General features: G+C 40.2%; 1 protein-coding gene across 1 annotated transcript in view; it reads left to right on the top strand.

The window, feature by feature from the left end:
* The first annotated feature begins 1,122 nt into the window (after positions 1-1,122).
* PXYLP1 (2-phosphoxylose phosphatase 1) overlaps positions 1,123-20,490 on the top strand; it is a 910,146-nt gene continuing 890,778 nt past the window's right edge. The window contains exon 1 of the mRNA XM_044070169.1: positions 1,123-1,357. The gene's annotated coding sequence lies outside the window, so the exon portion shown is untranslated. The remainder of the gene's footprint in view (positions 1,358-20,490) is intronic.

Raw genomic sequence — 20,490 nt, 5'->3', positions numbered from 1 at the left:
CTATATTATGAAAACTACTTTGCATCACTGTAACCTAGTAGTATGCAAAGAAAGTTGAAAGTGCAGGAACGCAGACAGACAGAAAGATAGAGAGAGAGAGAGAGAATAAAAAACAGGGGTTCATTCTTTAGGAAGTGCCAGGAAATGTGACCGGATCTCTCACTGCAGCTCTAACCACCAACTAAAGCAAAAAGAGCAGAGAAGGCAGCGGCTTATCCACTGGAGCTGAACTATCTGGCCAGGTAGAAAATGCATGATGATACAAAGCATTCTGTTCTATTAACTTATTAAGCGAATTAGTGATATTTAAAATTTGTTCTCCCATTAGTTTAGGCTTTGTCTCAGACTCTTGATGAAAGAAGTTGAGAGTTATGCTAGTACATCTTAAAAGCGAACATACCTGACAAACCACTCTCAATATGCTGCCTAAATGACATAATTTCTTCTCCTGGCCACTGCATAATCAAAATAAAGACAGACTAAGAGAAAAAAACAGTAGCAGCATCACTTCAATTAGAAGCTGAAGCTGCAACCATACCTCTCAAGTGTACATCATTACGAGGAACGCACCTCATTTGGGGTCTTAAAATGTTCATGTTCCTCAAAGTTCCACATTGAAAAACTCTTGTCACAGATTCACTGTTAGGAATTTTGTTTAGTGAAATCCAGTGTAAATTGAAATGAATCATATTAATTCATTAAAATATCTTCTTTATAAATAAAAAAACAGCATATTTTAACCATCCTATGACCTTCCTAGTTGAAGTTGTTAGTAATTCATTAGTATGTGTTCCACATTATGAGGGCTAGTGTTCCTCATTTTAGAGATGTAAGGTTGAGAGCTATGGCTGCAACCCACAAAGTAAGAATAATTATTTTACAATTTCTTTTATATAGACGAAGCATCTTGCCATATCAGGCGTTTTCCCACACAAGAGATTAAGAATTGTCACTTCAAATCACAAATAAACCCTCACAGTAGCTTAAAACAGGTTCTAAGACTCTATAAACATTTTATACTGGAATTTCCATTGGTAGTGCCCACTATCAATTGCTATCAAAACAATTGCTCGCCCTCCCAACCAGTACGTCACTTCCGTTAGTGCCAGGCGACCCGGCGGATACTATAACCAGCTGCTGGAGACTGAGCTGTCAGTCAATAATTGACGTATTCGTATTTTGTTCCGCGGCTTGGATGAAGTGCTGTATTTGGTACTCCTTAGAAGTGGAACATTTCTTTTGTTGTTGTTTTTATTTATATAGAAATGGAGTACGGCAATACGAGAGATAGCTGCTCGATGTAGCTTTCATGGATGGAGAAAGACACAAATCCGTGTTCTGCTCTGCAAAATACCAGGTTAGCTAAATGAATTAGACTGAAGCAAAAAATAAATAAATTCATAGCATTTATTAACTTGTGCAGAAAACATGAGTAACATGAATTTGATCAAACTGCATATAGGCAGCCCTTGAGTATATAGAAGGTAAAATGCTCAAGTATTTCTTGCAGTCTAGGATTATGTATCTTAACGTAATAGCGTTTATTTGCTATTTTTATGATTGTAGTGCTCGTGCTGTTGTATTTATTTTATTGGGACATCAAGATAAATGTATACTCTTCAGTTATGTATCATAACTATCTGAAGATGAACAATTCACGTTATTACTGTACAGACCGCACTCTAATTTGTATGGAAGGCACGTTATGTTTCTGGAGGTTTTTTTGGCAGTATAGTGTATTCGGATGGCCGGCACTGAAGTTCTTTTCGGGAAGGCAACATGTAAAACTCCTTTGTTAAAATTACATGTGTAAGCAAATAGTTTCAGCATTAGGTGTTTCGCTGTGAAACATTTTCAGCAGAGAAGTTTGGAATTCAGCAGTATAGAAATATAGGAGTTCTGGCATCGCGTCTTCTCACTTTCTGGTGAGAAGGAATTTTGTGACTGACAAGAATCTCATTGGTATTTGTTTACGTTAGGAACCCTTTGCTGAATCTTTGTTTTTGCAAGGAAACAGTGGCTATGACCAGAGGTAATCTTCATACCCCTGTTTATTGTATTCTTCCTAGCCACAGAAAGAACTTTAGGGATTTGAAAAAAAAGTAACTGTTGCGTAACTTTATACTTTCTAAAGTCACTGAAATTAATTTCTTTCGAGTATTAGGTGTAAACCGGTCGTTGTAAAAAATGTTGAAATTGGTCATTTTCTCAGTAAATTAAAATGAACCTGGTCTGCAGTACCGCTAGAGGACGAGCAACTAAGTCTAACTCAGAAAAAAATGACACGCATCTTGGAGACATAGTTTAAATGTACAGTAGTAAACGCTCCGCACCACCACAGAAAGCAACAGACAACGATCAGGAGTGTATTTTCACTTTGACATTCTCACTTCAAAAGGTGTCTTTAATCGATTGTAGCAAAATGATGGCTATAAAACATTTAAATACATTTCATCTTGTCCCTGATTTTTAGCTCAAAAATGTGGTGGATTTCTCTTGGTAATAAGCATTAGATTTACTGGGCTTCATTTACTTCGAAAAATGCGTGTTAATTCACGTTCTCTTATTCTGTTAATAGTGCTTACATTTTTAAAGTGTCCATGATTTGAGGTGATGGCTTTTGATTATTTTTAGTTGTCCCGGGCTCTGAAGACATATAACAAGCACACTCTTTGCTTGCTACTTTGGTTTATAAATCCGCAAATGTGTTGAGAAAGTTGTTAGGGACACTGAACGCACAATTGTTGGATGAGCATCTATTGCCCTAAATTATTGCCAGTTGTGTTTACAGTAAGGTCTCCTGCAATATTACAGTTACCTGATCCCAAGAATTGTAACCTGAATCATTTCCAAAGCCACGTCATGTTAATAGAACTGAACAATATGTAGATTGTGGTTTCAAAGAGTCTAAGGACCAGTGACAAACAGCCTCAGCCTCAAAGAAACTGCTTGCAGATTTAGGATAAAAACGTGAGCCATTGGTTGGATGTCAGAAATAATTTACAAGTAGCTGAGTTTACTTCCTAATACACATAAATACTTTCTCACCATTAAAATACTGTGTGCAGGCAAGTTTAATTTCTTCATGCTTCATGTATGCTTTCATGGGGGAAAAGGTATGCATGATGTAATTGTTTTGTTTTGGTGGCTGTGTCAGTTAAACATGAGTCAGTACTGGTTCAGAGGTTCATAGGTAGGTGCTAGGCTATCTGCCCGAAGGCGTTTATAAGCCTAGCCGGAATGTGTTGTCTTTCACGCCCCCGTAGATTAGTTCCCTGTGCCTCTGTCCAGCAGAACCATCGAAGTGATCCCTGGGGTAAACTTTCTGTTTCCCATCCACTCGCCAAGGTTTCTCTTGAAGCGGGTTAGCAAGGAGCAAGTGGGGAGCTTGGAGCAGCCTATCTATCCCTGGAGGAGTGTTCCCAGCACAAGAATCTGGTAGTCTATTGGCCGTGTCGGGCCAATTTCTAGCTCTTTCAAGTCCCCCTGTATAAAACCCACTTTGGCGAGGTTTTTGCGCTTGTTACTACTCAGCCAAGCTTCTTGTGGTCCTGCAGAGTGGTGCTAGCAGCAGAGAGGCTAAAAGAGCAACTGCTAACCTGATAAAAGTGTTTGTTTTCCTGCTACTACCTGGGTGACTGTCCGATCTAGCTAAACTGCAAGTATTTATGCTTCTTGAACTGTTTTAAACTGTTTAAAGTTGTTTTTGCACCTGCACTTTTAAAGTTTGTCCTGTTTGTTGCTTTTACCTGTTGCGGCTACACACTCAAGTGCGCTAGCCTGTGTTACATATTTATTGCATTTTCCTGCTGTTCGTTGCAAAAAAAAAATTATCCTTGTTTCTCGTCTTTCCTGACCTAGAGTAGTCCAAATACAGGCTTTGCTGTATTCTGGACTTTTGGAAAGTTCCTGTGTTGCCCATTTCCTTTCTTGGATAAAGGGAGGCTTCTTTGTTCACCAGTGGCAGTGGGGAGCTTGGAGCAGCCTATCTATCCCTGGAGGAGTGTTCCCAGCACAAGAATCTGGTAGTCTATTGGCTGTTTTGGGCCAATTTCTATCTCTTTCAAGTCCCCCTGTATAAAACCCGCTTTAGCGCGGCTTTGCATGATTTTGCGCATAGCACAGCATCTGGCAGCGCCGCTTAATTGGGTTTAAACCATTCTCGGCTCCACAAAGTCTGCTCTTCACTTTTTCCCTTAGAACTGATCTAGTTCTCATAATAAACACCCTATACCCACTCTAAAGCCTGGCACTTGCTCACTAAAGCAATTATATAAGTCAGCACTAAAAAATTAAAAGCACTACACCCTCACAAACTCCCCTTGAGTACTTTGTTCCCCACTGGCCCTTTTTTCAATTATAAAGGAATTCCCAATACTATTCTAGCATGTCCAAAGGTCAGTTGTCAATCTCCTCTCCGATCCAGCTGGTGAATCTGGGAATCTTGAGGCAATGTTACAACTGCCTCATGTACACAGACAACCCTCTCCTCCTCCCAACAAATTCCAACACGTGAGAGATGCAACCTTATAGCCAAACTGGAGGCTAAGCTCTCTCAACTCAGTACTGGTGTAACCAGTCAGGAGGAGAAGGAAACCACACTCACTACAATTCCAGTCTCACATAGACCTACCATGACAGCAAACCAAACACATAAACACACAAAAACATACTCAGAGGCTTTAAATAAAAATCTGCCTAAGCAGCAGAGACCTCCAAAGCAGACACCCAAACAACAGCTACCCCAAAACAAAACACGTGCAACACATAGCTCACAAAGCCAGTGTGCCAAACAGTCACAGCCCTTAAGGCTAAACAACACACCTGATACACTTGTAATAGGTGACTCTATCGTCAGGCACACTGACGTCCTGCTCACCAGGCTGAACAAGGAGAAGGTCACTGTGAGCTGCCTGTTGGGCGCTAGGATCCGCAACATAACACAAGCACTCAGGTCACTCCAAGGCAAGTACAAATATGACTCAGTCATTGTCCATGCTGGTGTGAATGACCTGAGACATACCTCCCTGGACTACATGAAAAGAGACATAGAGGAGCTCTCTGAGCATGTAGCCCAGGCCGGTATGACCCTGACCTTGAGTAGCATCTTACCCTCACCAAGAATGATGCCACAATATGAAGACGAGATGATCAATTTCAACAATTGGCTTAAGTATTGGTGTCATTCAAAAGGGATCCAATGCCTGTCTGCCTGGGATGACATGCTCGACAAGCCACGATGCTTCACTAGGGACGGCTTGGACCAGTCACCCCTGAGCTTTCGGATATTTGCTAAGGCTCTTGCCACCCCCATAGTGCCTTTTTTAGGCAAGGCTCAAAAGACAAACCCACCTCCATAGGTATCACAAGGGATAAGAAACTAAGAGTAATGCTACTCAACGCCAGAAGTCTAAACCTCAAGATGCACGCACTCAAAACTCTCCTTAGCATGGAGAACATCGATATCTGTGCAGTAAAAGAGCTCCCGAAAGCACCCCAGCACTACCAGGTTATACCTCATACCATGTTTTTCGGCCCCAAAACCTGGACCGAACCACAAAAGGAGGGGGAGTATCAATATTCGTCAAAGATACCCACACCTCCAGGTTGGTGGCACAGCACGAAGCATCAGAGACTATCCATGTGCAACTAACAGTGGGTAAAACTGCCTTCCAGTTTATAGCCTGCTACAGACCACCCTCCCAAACCCAGGAACCCCACTCGGCCTTCCTGAGAACACTGGAAAATATGAAGGTCTCTCCAAACACCATTATATTGGGCGACTTCAACTACCCTAACATAGACTGGGAGCATTACTCTAGCTCCAACACCCTAGCCCAAAGGTTCCTAGAATTTATAAACTCAAATGCTATGGATCAACTTGTTGCCACACCCACAAGAGGAGAAAACATACTGGACCTGATCATCACCAACATGGGGACTCTATGCTCCAGACCAGAAGTGTATCCCTCACAGGTAAGATCAGACCATAAACTAATCTCACTAGATATTCACATACTGACCCCAGCCCCTGCCCAGAAAACCACAGTGAAAAACTTCTCTAAAGCAAATTTCACACTCCTCAAAACCGAGGTGGAATCCTTCAAAGCCCCCGGGCCTGTGGAAAATACGGTCCAGACCACAGAATCCTTTATAAACGCATTCTATGAACACCTTCAGGAATGCATGGATCATGCAATCCCAAATAAAACCAAGACCCAATCCTCCAAAGTTAGGCATCCTGTCTGGTGGTGGATCCCAGCCATAAACAAACTATACAATAGAAGGAGGAAGCTACTACATGATAGAGCAAAATCTCAAAAAGGGAAGGCATCTCTGATCAGTATTAGCAAAAAACTACGGGCACTCATAAAATCGTAAGGCCAGCTTCGATAGAAAAATTGCACAGGACACTAAGGAATAATCACAAGGCTTTCTTTAGTTATGTTAGGAACCTGGGTGGGAATTCCCAGATATGCTCAGAATTAGTCCAAAATGACAAAAAATACACCGAAACCACAGACATTGCCAACATCCTAGCTGACAGGTTCAGTGCAAACTTCTCCCCCCCTTCCCCACCAAAAGGGCAAATATCTATCCCAGCAGAGTGCTGCCTCCCTGACATCTCAGATGCTCAGGTAAGAGCCGCCCTCTCCAAAGCAAAAAACACAGCATCAGTGGGACCAGACGGTGTCCCGGGCTGCATCCTACATGAACTCCAAGAAGAACTAAACCCAAACATAAAACTACTGTTCAATCTCAGCCTTACTACAGGATATGTACCCAAAGAGTGGCGTACAGCAACAGTGGTCCCTCTCCACAATGGTGGTGCCTCAACAGATCCTGGAAACTATCGCCCCATAAGCTTGACTAGCTTGGTCTGCAAAGCTATGGAAAGGATCACCATGGACCTCATAAATAAAGATATTGGGGACCTACAGACACTGGATCCTACCCAGTTTGGCTTTGTTAAGGGCAGATCCTGCCTCTTAAACCTGGTCGATTTCTTTGAAACAGTCACCAAGGCCATTGACGAGGGGAAGGTGGTCCACACAGCCTACCTGGACCTTGCAAAAGCCTTCGATACAATACCCCACTCGGGCATTATAGATAAGCTCACCAGATTAAATATAAACCCCTATGTCACTAGATGGGTTGCAAACTGGCTCAAGGACAGAACCCACATGGTTAGAATTGCTGGAGCCATGTCAGACTCCAAACCAGTTACAAGTGGTGTCCCACAAGGCTCAGTCCTGGGACCTCTCTTGTTTGGTATATATTTCTCGGAGGTACAAGCCAACACAGAAGGACTGTGGCTGACCAAGTTCGCAGATGACTGCAAACTGGGCGCCATATTTGACTCTCCAGCCGACACAAGCATCCTCCAAAAGGGCCTCATAGAAACAGACAACTGGTGCCAGAGCCATGGCCTCAAGCTGAACGCCAAAAAGTGTATAGTCATCCCCTTTGGCAAAAACAAAGTGCCCACAAATTACCACATAGGTGGTAATCCATTAAGTACGGAAGAAATAATTAGGGACCTGGGGACCCAAGTTGATAGCAATCTCTCATTTGACAACCACGTGGCCAAAGTGGTTAGAAAAACATTTTATATAGCCCACCTAATCATGAAGGGATTCACATCTAGATCAGGGAGGTCATCGTGCCTCTTTACTCATCCCTCATCAGGCCCATAATTGAGTACAATGCCCCTTTTGGGATGTACCTTACCAGACACCTGCAGCAACTGGAAAGACCCCAAAAGTACCTCACCAAGAGGGCTCAAACAGATGCCATATGCTGCCCGGTTAAAGAAACTCCAGCTCTACTCAGTGGCATACCGCCTGCTCAGAGGCGATCTGTGCCTGACGTATAAAGCCATGTCCAACCCGGAATTAATGGACATGCTGCACCTCAGAAAATCCAAATCCCATCGAGCTACGTGCTCGAGAGACTTGAACCTCAACACTGAAATAAATAGGACATGCTGGAGGGACAGATTCATAACCCAGAGGCTCCCTTCACTCAGGAATAAAATCCCAGTCCAGGTTAGGCAGAGTCCCTCATTGACTCTCTTCAAGAGGAATCTTGATGAGTGGATAGGAGATAGTAGGTTTACCCCGGGTATCACTTCTGTGTCACTGTTAGACAGAGGCACAGTATACTAACCTCGAAAAAGGGCATAGCAAAATTCATTTAAAATGGGTGGCAAAAGCCAAACACACTCTGGCTAGGCTTATAAATGCCCTAGGGCAGATAGCCTAGTATGAACCTATGAAACTATGTAGATTGGAATCTTGTTCCAGAGCATGGGAAGTCACTGGGACATGAATCTATCCCTCCAGCATGTCCTATTTATTGTTGTGGTGAGGTTTAGATCCCTGGAGCGTGTGGCTCGAGGGGATATAGGTTTCTTTAGGTGGAGCATGTCCATCAATTCTGGGTTGGACATGGCCTTGTACATCAGGCAGAGATCACCTCTGAGTAGGCGGTATGCAACTGAGTACAGCTGGAGTTTCTTCAGTCGAGCTGCATAGGGCATCTGCTTGCGGCCAGTGATCCTCTTGGTGTGGTACTTCTGTGGTCTTTCCGTTGTTGCAGGTGTCTTGTAAGGTACATTCCAAATGGGGCATTGTACTCTCTGATTGGTCTGATGAGTGATGTGTAGAGGGGCCCAATGACCTCTTTTGAACTGGATGTAAACCCTTTTGTGATTAGGTGGGCCACATAGAAGGATTTTCTAACCACTTTGGCAATGTGATTATCAAAGGAGAGGTTACTGTCTACTTGGGTCCCCAGATCCCTTATTATGTCTTCTGTATTTAGGGGCCTATCACCTATGTGGTAGTTTGTGGGTACTTTGTTTTTTTCAAAGGGGATGACTGTGCACTTTTGGCATTTAGCTTGAGGCCATGGTTTTGACAACAGGTATCTGTCTCAGTGAGACTCTTCTGGAGGATGTTTGTGTCAGCCGGAGAGTCAATTATAGCCCCTAGTTTGTAGTCATCTGCAAACTTGGTCAGCCATAGTCCTACTGTGCTTGCCTGTACCTCTGAGAAGTATATGTCAAACAGGAGGGGTCCTAGGACTGAGCCCTGGGGAACACCACTTGTAACTGGTTTAGAGTCAGACCTAGCTCCCGCAACTCTTACCATGTGGGTTCTGTCCGTGAGCCAGTTGGCAATCCATGTCGTGACATAGGGGTTTATGTTCAGGCTGGTGAGCTTGTCTATAATACCTGAATGGGGAATGGTGTTGAAGGCCTTTGCGAGGTCTAGGTAGGCTGTGTGGACCACTTTTCCCTCGTCTATAGCCTTGGTAACTGTCTCAAAGAAGTCCACCAGGTTTAGGAGGCATGATCTGCCCTTAACAAGCCGAACTGGTTAGGGTCCAGTGTTTGGAGGTTTCCTATGTCTCTGTTAATGAGATCCATGATGATGCGCTCCATAGCTTTGCAGACCAAGCTAGTCAGGCTTATAGGGAGATAGTTCCCGGGGTCCGTTGTGGCTCTACCTTTGTGGAGCGGAATAACTGTTACTGTGTGCCACTCTGTGGGCATGTAGCCTGTGGAAAGGCTGAGTTTAAACAGTGTGTTTAGGTGAGGGGTTAGTTCATCTTTGAGCTCATGTAGGACACAGCCAGGGACATTGTCCGGTCCCATTGATGCTGTGTTTTTGGCTTCGGAGAGGGCTGTTTTAACCTGGGTGTCTGTGATTTCAGGGGCACTACATTCTTCTGGTACAGTTATGGGCCCTTTTGGGGGTGAAGTTTACACTGAACCTGTCTGCCAGGATGTTGGCTATATAGATCGTATTTTGTGCCATTCTGCACTAACTCTGAGCAGATCTGAGAATTGCGACTTAGATTCTTGACATAGCTAAAGAATGCCTTGTGGTTATCTTTGGAGTCCACGCCAATTTTTCTTTTGAAGCTAGCCTTGGATGATTTTATGAGGGAATGTAGTTTCTTGCTGATACTGATCAGGGATGTCTTCCTTTCTTGGGATTTTACTCTTTTTCTGTACTAGTTTCCTCCTTCTGTTCTATAGCTTGTTTATGGCAGGGGTCCACCAGACTGGTTTCCTTTTCTTGGAGGAGTGAGTTTTGGTTTTGTTTGGGATAGCACGATCCATGCATTCTTGTAGATGCCCGTAGAGTGCATTAGTAAAGGATTTTGCTTGGACAGCATTATCCTTTAGCATGAGGGCTTTGAAACTTCCCACCTCGGTCTTAAGTAACATGAAGTTTGCTTTTGAAAAGTTTTTCACGGCGGTTTCTTTGACCGGGGTGGTGGCGGAATGTGGATATCCAGAGTGATTAGTTTATGGTCAAATCTAACCAGCGAGGGGTTGACCTCTGGTGTGGAACACCGGTCACCCATGTTGGTGATGACCAGGTCCAATATGTTGTCACCTCTGGTGGGGGTGCTGACCAGTTGATCCAGGGCGTTTGAGTTTATAAATTCTAGGAAATGTTGGGCAAGGGAGTTTGTACTTGAGTAGTTCTCCCAGTTAATGTTTGGGTAATTGAAATCACTCAATATCAGGGTGTTTGGTAGGACCTTTGTTTCCCAGTGTTTCCAGGAATGTGGAGTGGGGGTCCTGGGACGTGGTGGGTGATCTGTAGCAAGTTATAATTTGAATAGCAGTTTTGCCTGTTGTTAGTTGCACGTGGATGATCTCTGAAGCATCGTGCTGTGCCACTAACCTAGAGATGTGGGTATCCTTTATGAATATGGATACTCCCCCACCTTTTGTATTTCGGTCTGGGTTTTGTGGCCGAAGTGTATGGTATGAGTTGTAGCCTGGTAGTGCTAGGGTGCTCTCTGGAGCTTTAAACCAGTTTTCTGTTACTGCACATATATCGATTTTTCTCCATACTGAGGAGTGCCTCGAGTGCGTGCATTTTGAGGTTGAGACTTCTGGCATTGAGTAACATTGGGTGGTGTAAGTTGTATTTACCCACCTCTCATTCTCTTAGACCTTGAAGAGTGAAATGCAACACTTGGTAAATACTGTACAGCTCTTAATGATGGCTGGTATTATGCCATGATACAGTTTTAATTTTTCTTAGTTTTTTCTTAGTTTTTGTGCAGTTTGTAGTCATATCCTTGCCTTGTAAATAGTTTGTAGAAGTTCCTTCAATGTTTCACTTTAGTTTTTATTTGATTTCTGTTGTGATTTTGTTATAGTGGCAGTATAAAGTTATGTTGAAGATAGGTTGCTTCATATAATGTGAAAGAGCAGCATCCCTCTCTACTAGCAATCTTTTACTTTTGCATGTTGACAGTTACTTGAGGAGACAGACTTCTAATATGTTAAGCTTCTTCCACCACACACATAGTCTGCCACATTTACCATGCTTCTTTGCTTCTACATTGTGGTTTACTGTTCTATAGGTGCCACTGTTTTTCTCCCCAATCATTTCCCACCCACTTTGTGTCAGATGATTATGTTTTGTATTTCATTAGATGTTTAGATTATAAACCTTTTTAATAATATGAACTTCTAGAGTGTGTAATTATTTAGTGTTTCAATGCTCACTGTTTCTTTGACAAGCAGAATTACCTCATCAAGGAGCAGTTATACTTGTGCATTCTACCAGCTGTTTTAAAATGAAGGAGAGATTCTATTTGTGCTTGAAGTGTGCTTGAAGTCTTGTCTAACTCAGAGTGTATTAAACCAGAGCTACCCTGGCTGTACTTTTCTTACCCATTTGTTTGGGATCAGGGATGGTGTTAAGCAGTTTGGGGGGCCCCAGCAAATGTCATGTTGGGGGCCCCCTGGACACTTCTAGTCTAAGTATCACCCTGTCACTGCCACCCCTCCTCCCTCCTAGCCATCCTTTTAGTTCATGCTGCAGATTTTTAGAAGTAGTACACACGGACTGACCTGTAGCTACAATGCTCTTGTATTACATTAGGCCTGTGTACTGCACTATGTTGGCTCATCTCACAAAGGGACATTACAAAGTACTGGTATTTAGATGTAACAATAGTACATTATAACATACATTACAACAACTCTGTATACAGGCCTGGACTTAGGTGAAATGGAGCCCTAGTCACTGCCTACTGTTTCAGCCCCCCCAAACACACACACATCCTCCAGTGCTCCACTGTGTTTTTCCCCATCTTGGGCTCCCCACACCATGCACATTACTTTTTTGTTACATTTCTCACATTTTATCTTTCTCTTCATTTTTTCTTTTCAAAAAGTTATAACTTTATATATGCTGTGAAATGCTTTTATGTTTTTTTTTTTCTTTTTATACAACCTTTTCATCCAGTGATGGCTTGAACTGAAGTTAGGATTAAGGAAATAAATTCATTGTTGCTGTTCGGCTTTAGTTTTCCTTGCATCCTTTCAACACACCTTTTCTGACCAAGACAGCACTGTAGTAACCATTTAGGAAAAAGCTCAATTAAGCTGGTGCCCCCAGTAACCATAGGGTTGTATATATGCTCCGGGATGTAGGGATGTATTTTAGATCAAACAGCGGCATGAACAAAACTTACGAGTAAGAATAAGAATTTCAGTCTTTATTTTTTTTTCTTTCAATTAAGACATAAGTTGTGCCCAAGTCTTAATGTTCAAAATTAATAAACTACTAGCTCACAGTAAACTGACAAGCCAATTTTTGTAAGGATATACAGATCCTGTCTGGGAATACTCCCTAATACCCCCCCCCCCCAAAAAAAAAAAAAAAAAACAGTCACTGCCTGTGCATCCCTCTGGTGTTTGGGATGAAAGCAGAGGTTCAAATGGCCACAGTCATGTATGTCAAGTGACTGCTGAAATACATATACATAGCATGCTTCCTCAGTCGTCAACCCTAACCCCCAAAGGTAGCCACCTGTATATGTGCCTGATGTGTGACTGTGAGGAAAGTGAAAAAAACATAATGATTTCAATAATGTATTCTACTTTGTTTCAACTAGATAGTACTCTGCCCCTACAGAAGTTAAACTAAGTTTCTTTGTACACCTTGGATGTCTATGAGAAAAGTAAAGGAAACAATGACCACTCATTGCCTGCCCCCCCCCCCACATAACCTACAGCAACTCTCTGTACATACACATATCTGAGCAGGGCTGGTTTTAGAATGGGTATGGTTGAACTCTCTGTACATACACATATCTGAGCAGGGCTGGTTTTAGAATGGGTATGGTTGAGAGCAGAGACCATTATCAGTTTTATCTTAACAAGATCATATCACAGCCCTGTATAGAATTAAAGAGCGTAATCATAAAGTTAAAGCATTTTTTCTCCTCATTTTTCACCCAGTCAGAAATGTCTTTTGTGGAGTTCCTACACAATCAAACATGATTAAGGGAGCCCCACAATATCCATTTATACAGTCTAGGGAATGGGGGGGGACACCAGACTCCTAAAAGATCTAACTGTCTGAATCTTCTGTGATATGTTTTCTGCCTTACTTTTGAAGTATAATTACTTGTTAGCTGCATTTTTTTTACGGATACCCATAAAAATAATGTGCATCTCGGTATTATTGGATGTGTGCACTAATAAAATCAGTGGTATTTTTATACACACACACACACACACACACACACACACACACACACACACACACACACACACACACACACACATCATAACAATACTAGTTTTGTACTTATTTCAGCAAATAGCAATACATTGTGCAAGACTGGTACTGCCATATCAGATCAGTGACTACTGTTTAACAATCATCAGATATGGGTAAGTCACTTTTATTTACCTCATTGAGGAGTAAATGAATACCTATCACTGTCCCTGATTTCACAGATGTTCACTGATTTTTGCTGTATAATTTGCTCTGCCCTTCATAAAAAAAAAGAAAAAAAAAAGGTTTTATTTGCTATTAAATCATTCAGAATTACAGGCAGTCAGTAAATCCAAACATATTTTATACTTCTTATTGTCCAAAAAACATTTTTAAGCAAATTAGAGTAATATTTAAAATGTTTTCCTAATTTTGAGCCTTTACTCTATTATTTTTGGAATGAAGCATAATTCTTCAGCAAAGATGTTGACAGTTGCAGTACCTGGTGTTCTGCTGGTATTTATAAAACTCCCTGAAAGAGAAGCCATTCCTGAAGATCAGAAGCATTATCTCTTCTTTAAATCCAAGCTGTGCACTGAGATCAGTCACTCTGGGCTGCTTATGTCTCTAGTGCTTATCTTGCTCATGTTCATTATCAGTACTATCTTAACAGGGTCCTATCACAGTCCTGTTCAGGTTAAAGAGTGTAATTGAAAATTAATGCATATTTTTTCTCTTCTTTTTTCTCCAACCAACATCAGCTCTTGTGGGGCCTCCACGCAGTCAAGGATGATTGTCTTCCCCTGCAGCCATGGGTTTTGCAGGTACCTAAAGCTGCCTATGCTGCTAGTTGTAGTGGAGAGGATGCCCACCAGCAGGGTTTAACAAAGCCAGGAGCATTATGTCAGTGGTAAAATATTTAATGGAATTGTGAAGCCTGTTACTTGAGAAAACACTGTTACTATAACTAAAGATCTTTAAATTTTTAAAGAGATCTAAACATACCTCTCAACAACTTAGAGCAAGAAGTCTGGACAAAGCCATAAATAAAAGTGGGACAAAGGCGCAAAAATAGGGACAGCTTTTAAATATTGCTCTTACAAACTTAGAAAGTTGATAGAATAACAGGTTTAGCATTAGCATGAATTTTCTGAAGGGAATGAAGTCTGAGGCTTACATGTCTGGCATTATTTTCTAACTTCAATCTTTAATGATTAGCCACTAAATTGCCAGAAAACCACAATTTTATTAAAAACGGACCAAAAATATAAGGCAAAAATCTGGACATTCTGCGAAAATCTGTACAGTTGAGAGGTATGGCTCTAAATAAGAGTTATTACCAACCTCGTTTATTAAGTATACAAGATTGCTGTACTAGCTTTTGTTGGTTTGACAGACATGTTACAAAATATTAAGATAACTTGCTGTGGTTGGGAGCCCCCAGCGACCGCAGGGTTCACTGGTGACTAAAGCAGGTTATGTCTGGGATTTTCTGGATTTGGGAAAAATTCAAGCTTGCAGAGAAAGTTGAAATGAGGATTTCTGAATCATAGACATTTTGGACTTTATTTTCATTGTGAGGCTTCAGTTATGTACAGCAAGTATTTGGAGATAACAAAAACAGATTGTGCTATTTTTTCTGTCATTGCTTAGTCCATTTGAAACATTTTATTTATTTATTTTTTGAGTGTAACAGCAGTACTGTCTTGTATGTGTAATCAGATATTTGTCAAGAGAATTTTTCATTTGTAAAAGCTGGTCACTGATGTTGTCTTTTGATGGGTTTCCTCTCCTCTTGAATGTTGGTTGGCTCATTGAAACAGTGTTACGTAACTGAAACTTTAATGTCATATTGGTACTCTGATTGGTGGCAGTATGTGCCATAAATTCAGGAAAGGAGTAGGTTTACTGTAGGGGTGTCACCCCTCCTAGAAAGTATTATGAGTGCTTGTGTATAGGAGAATAGTCTGTTAATGTTTGTTCTAGAAGACATTGTTCAGACAGAAGTGGGTAAAATCCTGGGGAGTCAGTGATTTATAACAGTTTTATAGCTGATTTGTGTAAAAGCTTTATTTTTATTTGGATATGACATGTGGTGGTCATAACCTAAGGCAGTAATTTGCATTTGGCATAAGTTCTTATGCCCAGTTACCTCTTGCACATGTAATAGGCTCCATCACTTAACATGAATTTTGATAGCAGTGGGATATGAACCCTGTTCATCTGGGAATAGCTGTACAGGATTTAAGGCCTATATCTCTTAATCCCGTATTTGTTGCCTGCAGTGGTATTCAAAGCCAATTCATCTGTAACATTAGGTATTGCACTTTAGATGTCATTCCTACCTCATTCACATAGATGTATATGCTTCTTTGTTAATTCTGCTTCACTGAGCAAAGTTTTGCATTGATTATGTATGTAAGTGTTATGTATATCTTTATTAGTGTGTGTATGTGATGTATTGTGTACTGATAGTCTTGTGAGAATTTGAATGCAAGTAATTGTGTGTGTTTTAGTGGAAGTTGCTGTGAGATAACATTAATTTACTTTGTTATTAGGCTCTACTATTTGATTCTGTTGGAGAGAAGTGGTTCTTGGCACTGTTCTCAAGGCTGCTCTAGTAGTAGGCACTGGAAATGTTCCACATATTTTGATGTGGTGTTTCAGTGGCCAGATTTGTTTTTAAGAAAATTATAGAAAGTGTTATCATAGCCAGACCTGGATGGTGTTTAGCTGACTGACATGACTAAAGTTCAGAAAGTCATTGGATCTTCACTAAAACCGTTTGCAAATGTTTTTCTCTACTGATAACTTCAACTACATGTTTGATATGGAATATTTCTGAGTCTGCTCGGTCATTTTTAATATCTTAAATTAGACCAGTTGCGGGTTTGTATAGTTTGAACTTTTTTTTTAATTTTTCTCTGCCATTGAAACTGTTTTAATACAGAGAATCTCTCCTAATGTGCTACCATGTAACCTAAGTTCAGTGTCACCCTAAGTACTTCATCCATAAAAGTTCAGGGTCTATTATAGTACTCTTCCTCCAAATCCTGAGTATTATAACCAGCCCTCGTCCTCCAGTCTTTTGCAGCATAGCTTAGCAGTTTGCTCTCCTTACATTTCTTTTTTTTTTTTCAAAACAAGTTTATTGTTTTAACATATAAGAGAAATATAACAATTTTATACAAATAATTAAAAATAGGTATTATTATAATATTCAACAAAACAACTAATGTATTTACAAAGACATCCACTACAATCAGATCAATTAATTAAACTAAAATACTGTGCTATTGAAATTAGAATTTTTAAATTTTGTAAATTATCCCATACAATAAAATGTGATGTTTTTCTAGTTGTTCTCATTCTAATTGTGCTTATTTCCATATGACACATTATATTCATAACATTTTTAAATTCATTGAACGAAGGAGGTGTATCTGAAATCCAATTTCTAGTTATTATTTTCCTAGCCACTGCTAGGATAGACCATAACAAGGGAAGCTTAATCTTTTTAACACATTGAGGTACAGGTGTGTTGAATAATATAAGAGACTTAGAAATAATGAAATTATCTGTAAAAGAGCCTGCAAAATTCATTAATTGACTTCCAGTATTCTTTCAACTTCATACAGTCATAAAACATATGAGCCCAGTCAGCATTAATTTCTACATTACATCTCTTACATAGATTATCTTTATTATTAATTTTATTCATCATCAAAGGTGTATAAAAAGATCTATGTAAAAATTTCCATGTATAAAGTCTCCAGACAATGGAAGATGTAGTTCTATAAGCAGATTCCAATATATATTGTTTACCTTGTTGAGTTGGTGGGTCCCCATTAATAGAGGTGAAATAATTCCAGTATGAATCTACATTTTTGAAAGACTGATCACATTAGTTCTAATGCAGTGCAACAACTGCCTTATGTGTACCAATTGCTCACTGCTTCATCCAATTGATTTAGAATCTGTGAGATATGTACACGTTTAAAAAAAAATAAAATAAAAGGAGGAGGCAAACTTCTCAAGTCAGCCTACTCTCTGTAAGCATTGCACATTTTCCAGTACCGCAGCAGTCACAACATACCACTAAACCCTTAACTTGTGCTGAGTCTGTAAAGAAAATGTATCTAGCCTCCTAGAACACATTCTAAAAAATACCAGCTTTCATCACACAAGGAATACCTACTCCTTCTCCTCTCATACATGCTGTAAATCCATGTAGCCTACCCAAGAGTTCCCAGGAAAGTAGGCCTAAGCCTTTAATGCCTACTAAGTCTGTTTCCATACAGATAAGTGACACCATAGTTAGGCATACAGACTCCAGACTCTATAAGAACAGGATGACTACAAGCTGCTTGCCCTTTGCCAGGATCTATGATGTCATAAGGGCTCTAAGGTCTCTTAAATTGGACAAGCATGACTGCAGCCCAGTGGTGGCTCATGTGGGAGTGAATGACCAGAGGGATATGAAGCATCCGCAGAAAAGCTGCTGGTTCCTCGTACATTATAGTCACTTAAAGTGATTTGCTGCTATTTTTAAACCTACCTTTAGACTAAAGCATGCAGCACATAAAGCATGCAGCACATAATCTCCCAAACACACTTTTCCTTATCAGGAAACATTTCAGTCCTCTTTTTCATATTGTGCATTTTCCTTGCATTGACGTCACTGAGGAAAAACAAGGAAGTTTAACCTTGGTGAGGTAGGCACAGGCAAAACATCTTTTGCATCCATAGACTTCAATGAGACACCTTCATATATGCACAATGACGCATCCATTGAAGTCTCTGGATGGGGCTTACATTACCCTGTGGTAACGTCACAGCTGGTAAAGCTAAATGTTCGGGGCCCTTTTTAATAAAAAGTTTATGAAGCTGTTTATTAAAAAAAAAAAAAAAAAAAGACCCAAAAAAGAAGGGACAAACTGGAAAATAAGTTGTGGCACTTGCCCCATCAAATGCATGATATTACCTCATATTCCACATACCGTTCCCAGATAAAACACCAGTCATCCCAATAGGGCAAAATACAAATGCTCTCAGTCAGATTACACAATTTAGCTCACAGTTCTCTCCTTGCTTAATCTAATATTACTATAGCTTATTTCAGAAGGATGATTTCTTGTCTCCAGGACTCCCAAGACAGTATAACCAAGGTGACCTATAATCCCTATATTTACTCTTTTCCATTTTTCTTTGTATACAGGTATGTACTTTTATCCTGTGACTACCATTTGTATATAATGACTGTTTGACTTCTACCAAATGTATAATATCTTTTAAAATTAGGAATGTTTTCTTTATGTGCTTGTAATGTTATTGATTTTCTCTCTTATGACCCCAAGCTGAGATTGATGTTGACCATCATTAATGAGCAGTGTACTCCAGTTAAATTCATGTAAATAAATATTTGTTTTCAAACAGATACTGTATTAAGAGACCTGGATACTTTTGTGAACATCTCTGTCTCATTTGATAATCATGTTCAAACCAGAATATCCTCAAGATCCAGTCATCTAGGAACTTCCAAGATGGCTGCACATTTGAATAACAGCTAAACTCTAGCTCTCCCAGTGTGATAACAGAAACCCAACGGAGAAGGACAGTAGGCTTTTGTGTTTATGGGTAAATTTCAGTAACTAGCTAGTAAGTGTACTGCATGGATGCCAGGAAAAAAATACAGATTATCTGGAAAAAATTGGCTACAAAAAGTGAGGTAGAAACGCTGACTGAGGAAAGTTCTGCAGATGTTCAGCAAAAAGCAGTGGAACCTCCAGACATGACTTCCAGTAATTTACAGGAAGATATAAGAAAGCTGCCTACAGACCTGATTAAAATAAAGGAAACACTGATATATATCAACACACTGATATATATCAACACAAACAACAAAAAGCTGGAAAATGGAAGAAGCTTTAAAAAGATATTCAGATAATGTGATAAGGCTGCAAAAATTGGAGGTTGAAGCGAAGATAAGGTTGAATATGAGACTGTTCAGGAAGAGAGAGAGTTCAAAATAATAGAATTAGAAGACAGAACATGTAGGCAAAGTCTGATATTTTCAGCTATACCAGAGAAGCTAAAAGAAACAGACTGCATTCATTTTTATGAAAGCAAAAATAAGTAACTGGACTGGTATTCCACAGTGGGAGTTGTTAGTTGAAAGGGCACATAGTGTGTATGCTCCAAACTTTGCTATAAGAAAGCAACCTACATCATTAATAAAGATACAATCCTACCAGCAGAAGGAGATGATTCTGACTGTGGCAGAACGACAAAATACTAAAAGTGGCAGACGAGTGTTTGTGGAGAATGATTACTCATTGTACACCAGGCAGAAGGGGAGTAAATTAATTCCACTATTCAGGGACTGTGGAGATGCAGATGAGAGAGATTCAAACTGCTCTAACCAGCTGTATTCAAGTTATCCTTCCCTGGAGGGACAAAATCATTTTTTGAAGAACCATGTACTAAGAAGGAAATACAAAAATTAGTCCAACAAAAGATAACTGTGAAACAGAATGATATTCTGCTTCTTGTTCTTCTGGTAAAGACCACAGAGAGACTGTACCTGTGAAATCCACTGTTTCAACAGAAAATGTTGGAGTGAAGGAAGGGAGCATGAGAGTTGACTAGAAGAATGGAGAGTATGTTGGAAATGAAGCAGAGACATGATTTGGGACATGGAGATAAACAATAATAAAACCAGTAACTTAATGTGGGATTACAGTACAGTTATTATATTTGTGAAATACGACAGAGCAAGAACATCGGGAAATATTGGACTTTTTCAGAATTTATTGGACTTGTGGGGGAGTCTAAAGTATATGCCCTATTTCATGTACTTAATATTCAGAAAAATGTTTTGGGGAGAGGAAGAGAGAAGAGAAAGTTAATTGTAAGTAAAGAAACCTTTTTGTTTTCATAACCA

The sequence above is a fragment of the Protopterus annectens genome, chromosome 4.part1 (assembly GCF_019279795.1).
Source record: "Protopterus annectens isolate FY-2018-M chromosome 4.part1, PAN1.0, whole genome shotgun sequence".
NCBI classification, from domain to species: domain Eukaryota; kingdom Metazoa; phylum Chordata; order Ceratodontiformes; family Protopteridae; genus Protopterus; species Protopterus annectens.
This window is presented reverse-complemented; position numbering and strand designations above follow the sequence as displayed.